Below are 4,976 nucleotides of genomic sequence, written 5' to 3' on the forward strand. Positions count from 1 at the left end.
GATTTTACATTTACCACAAAGATTAACGGCTAAGATTTAAATAGAAGCATGTCTCTTTTTTTGCCTGGTCTTTGACCAATTTTGATGGGCCCTCGCTCGCCTTCACAAAATCACGATGGAAAAATTGACACCATCAAAATTCACCTGGAAAGACCCGGTGCACGAAGGTCTTTCTCGGCTAATAAGAGTCAGAGTCGGGCCGTCGGTGCGCCGTCTGTGCCGTTGCCGTGGGCCAGGCACGAGTTCGACCTGGGCGGCTCCTCAGTGCCAACCCCATGCGAATCGTTTGGCCGAGTGTTTGTGTCCGGCCTTGCGGTCATGGCGTGCCGTTGCAAGTTTTACTTCGATCTGTGGTCACGCGGCATGCAAGTATGGCTTTCCCTATGCTGTCGGCATATCTCGGTCTATGCCATTGGCCCTAAAAAAGCCGTCGGCATAAAATAGGACGTCGTCTTAGGGCTTTATTCAGGTAGTGGTCGCGAGGAACCTGGGCCTTGCCGGTGTTGGCCTCGGCATGCCTCCAATGGTCATGTGCATCCACCTGATGAGCGCCTACGTGCAGCACCTCCGGGACATCATCAAGGAGTGTGTGGCCCACCAGACACACTACGACACCCAGCTCAAGGGCTTCAAGGTCATCGTGAGCATCGGCAACAGCTGCGGTGCGTTCTTTGCGTGGGACATGCTGGAGAAGCTGGGCACCAACACGACCGACAACCTGCACCCGGAGCTAGACGGCATGTTCCCGAACCATATGCCCAACCCGGAGAACGCGAGGCCATATCGCTGACCCGCCGTGTGGTGCTGACCCGCGGCGCCGACCTTGGCGTGGTGTTCGACACGGGCTTGGACCGAAGCGGCATGGTGGACGGCGCGGGGGCTGCCATCATTCGGGGCCGCATCATCGCGCTCATCTCCACCATCGTGCTGGGGGAGCACCCGGGGACAATGGTGGTGACGGACACGTGGTCGGGCGACGGGCTCACGCGGTTCATCGAGGCAAGGAGCGGGCGGCGGCTACAGCTGCTTGGTCGACAAGGGCGTGCAAGTCAACGCGGACGGCGTGAAGACGCACGTCACGGTGGAGAGTTGGAGACCACAGGGCACGGCACGCTCAGGAAGAACCGCTTCCTCGACGACTGCGCGTACATGGTGGTGAAGATCATCATCTAGATGGTCCGGATGAGGCTGGCCGTGTTGGAGGGCAGGGTCGGCAGCCTCATCCGGGACCTCGAGGACCCAGATCAAGTCTACCTCTGATGTATGGTGCTTTGCCAAGGTAAATATAGAAGTTTTCATATGTCTTCAGAATTGAGCATAGGTGATGTTTATGTTTGATCGATGTTGATTATGCAACAGTGTGCGGACTTGTATGAAGTATCTTGTTGCGCATGTTTCATTCCCACCGATTAATTGCTTGCTGAATGCTCTGGCTATATTCTACTCCGAATATGTCTATATACATCCATATGTATATCCACATTCAAATCTCTAAAAGGACTTAAATTTAGTAAGGGAGGAAGTAGCTGATTAGATATGCATGCATATCTGACGAGATGATGGATGCATATCTTGGGCTTAAAGGTCCTATTGTGCATGTCTATTTTCCCTTTGTATATTCTATTTTTGTGCCATCAAACACTGCTGCGTTAATGTATATCTTTTGATTATTTACATGGAAATACTGAATTCTTAGTCCAGTGGTAGAACATGTCTATCAGGTCTCGGGCCCCTAGCTCATCTCGCTTCAGTCGGAAGTCATATCAGGTTCAAGGAGTAACTTCCCGCAAAAAATAGGTTTAGGAGTAGCACTAGCACCTCTGCAGCAGTAGCAAAAGGATCAAAACCACCTTCTTCAGCATCCTACTCGGCAAAAAAAGGCGAAAAGACTTGCTTCCAGAAAAAAAAACATGAAGAATTCTTCAAGCACCAAACTGGAACAGATTCCCTTGAGAAGTGAGCTTGATAATATCAGGCGGTCAGGTTCTCTTCTAAGTTGAGGCAGGGTTGCATCTTCAATCTATGATACCCAAACGAGAGGGAAAAGAAAATATATCGAGGAATATAAATTGGCATACGTTTTTTTGAGGGAAATAAATTGGCATACATTATTAACAAGTACCAACCTCCAAATTTTATCTGGTCTCATAGCCAGTTCAACACTTCTTTCTTGATGCAACGGCTGATATATGGTTGTTTTGCATGACTGTGTTATTAAATCTTTATGCAAATTAATATTAATCTCTTGTTCTCTAATAAGTATACTAGAACGCTCATTTGAACATACCTAATATGCACTTGGATGTCTCAAAACATACAATATATGTGCAAATTTAATATATCGTAACACTGGTATTTGTATTGCAAATAAGATTCGTAATCTTTATCAATTTAGCACATAATGTGTTGTCATTCGTTGCAACTACATCACAGATGCACAGAGGGAGAGAGAAGATAAGCGGCGACACGAATGGGATGACATGTTGAAATAGAGAATGTAGACTATGTATGTGTGCAATGGTCTTATGTCATGCTTACTGGGTTAGAAGAGTGTGATGTTTTTTTCTCCTGTTGCAACGCACGGGCATGTTTGCTAGTTCTTATTTAAAGCCTTGATATATGTTGTCATCAATTACCAATAAGGGGGGGATTGAAAGCACAATTGCTCCCCTGGTGGTTTTGGTAATTCATGTCAACATGCATATTATTGGACTAATGTTTTCCTCTAGTATATTTCAGGAAAAGTTCAACTTAGGCAAGTATGTGGATGAAGATGTGGACCCCTCAAGCTACTAAAGAACAATGTTTGGCAAATCTTCAAGACTCTACGTTTTTTATTAAGTGATCCAAGATCACATTGAGTCCATGCATAGGAAAGCCAATACTATTAAAAGGGCATAAGGTTTTGATTATGGACTATTTGCTCAAAGTGATTAAAGATATTGCTCCAAAACCCTCAGCCACACCCTCTCATTCTTCTCTGTCCAAAAATCTAAAGTCAAACTCGGTCCCACTGGTACACATCTACCAGATTCACTGAGATACACTTGACACAGCCACTGCCTAAACCCTAGCAACTCAGCCTCGCCGAGATGACATTCGATCCCACCGGAGTGCATGTGCCAACCTCCTGTTGCCTATCAATTTCATCTCGGAATTTCCGAGTGGTTTCGATCGGTCTCACCGAAGTGTGGAAAGTGCTTAGATCATCACCCATTAGTCTCTCCAAGTTGTTCCATCGAGTCTCACCGAAAAGCCTAAAGTTCAAACCTTTTGCACTAATCGGTCTCACCGAGTGATTCCATCCTGTCCCATCGAATTGCACATAAAGGTGTGTAACGGTTAGGTTTTTGGTGTTTCCTATATATACCACACCCATTCCACCAACTTTTTGAGAGAACAACCAGGACGAAACTACCACTTCCCATATACATTTTTTGAGAGAGAACCACCTACACGTGTGTTGAATGCCCCCTCAAGTTTCTTTACACTCCAATCCTTCTCCTACCACGATGCCAAATCTGTGAGAGAGTGACTGAGTGTTGAGGAAACTATCTTTTGAAGCACAAGAGCAAGGAGTTCATCATCAACAACAACATCTATTACCTTTTGGAGAGTGGTTTCTCCTAGATTGGTTGGGTATCACTTGGGATCCTCCAAAGCTTGTGGAGTTGAAGCAAGGAGTTTGTAAGGGCAAGGAGATTGCCTACTTCGTGAAGATCAACCCCGAGTAAGGCTAGTCCTTCATGGACAGAAGCCATGATGGCATAGACAAGGTTGCTTCTTCATGGGTGGAGCCTTTCGTGGACTCGCACAGTCGTTACCCTTCGTGTGTTGAAGTCCCCGTCAACGTGGACGTATGATAACACCACGTATCGAAACCATGCCAAAAATCACCGTGTCTTCATTGCATTTGATGTTCCAAACTCTACGCCTTTTACTTTCTTGCACTTGCATGTTGTCTTGTATCTGCTGCCTATACTTTAGATATGCATGTGTAGATTGTATTGCTTGTCACTGCCTTGTGCTAAAACCTGCCTAAGCTCTAAGGAAATTAAAAACTGCACATTTTGCCTTGTTAGTGTTTATTCACCCCCCTCCTCTAGACCTATCTTTTCGATCCCACACCTTCTTTGGATGTGATACATCTCTGTTGAAGAGGTGTGGAAGCACAATGCTCCCCGAGCATCCCAAGTACTCACCCTATTATCCTCACAATCACATAATGCAAGATGTCGTGAATCCACTAGTGTGCCTTGAAGGCAGAAATGGGAACTTTACAAATGGTTGAGGCAGTCTCCATAACTAAATGGGAGGCTCCCAACATCACCACAATAAATGTGGCTCCACGGTGGCCTCTTCCATCTAGGGTACCCAAACACCTCAAGAGTAACAAGTTGATGAAGATGAAAGAGCCGAGGAACACAAGTCGTTTGGGTAGGAATGTAGATCGGGTGAATCTCCTCCTATCCCCAAAGTATGAGAGAGCTTGAGTGGTTGGGTAAGTAGATCTTGAGCTTTTTCTGGTTTGGCAATGGAGGGGAAAAACTTGAGGTAGATTAGGATTAAAGGGTGGAAGAAGGGGGTTACTTATACCCTCCAAGTGAAAGGAGTCGTTGCATAGCCGCAGCCCCGCGTACCCGGACTAAAGGGGTCCGGGCTCTCAGACACACCAAAGAGGCCATGGCCTACCCCGGGAACCCGAGGGTCAAAGACCCTGGGCACCCGAACGGATTAGCTGCGCTAGCATGTAGAGGGCCGGGCACCCGAACGGATCAGCTGCGCTAGCTTGTAGAGGGCCGGGCACCTGGGGGTCCAGGACCCTGGGCACCCAGACTGTCCAGAGCTGGAGCACATACTCCGGGCACCCGGGGGTCTAGGGACCTTAGGCACCCTGACAAGTCCAAGGCAAAGGAAAAATCCTCTGGTGCCTCCGGGCACCCAGACCACAAGAGCGGGTACTCGGTCCTCTGGGT

General features: G+C 47.4%; 1 pseudogene; it reads left to right on the forward strand.

Moving 5' to 3' along the window:
- Positions 1–318: 318 nt before the first annotated feature.
- LOC123056960 (phosphomannomutase/phosphoglucomutase-like) lies at positions 319–1,436 on the forward strand (annotated as a pseudogene).
- The last annotated feature ends 3,540 nt before the right edge of the window (positions 1,437–4,976 follow it).

Source organism: Triticum aestivum, chromosome 3A (assembly GCF_018294505.1).
Source record: "Triticum aestivum cultivar Chinese Spring chromosome 3A, IWGSC CS RefSeq v2.1, whole genome shotgun sequence".
Taxonomy (NCBI): Eukaryota; Viridiplantae; Streptophyta; class Magnoliopsida; order Poales; family Poaceae; genus Triticum; species Triticum aestivum.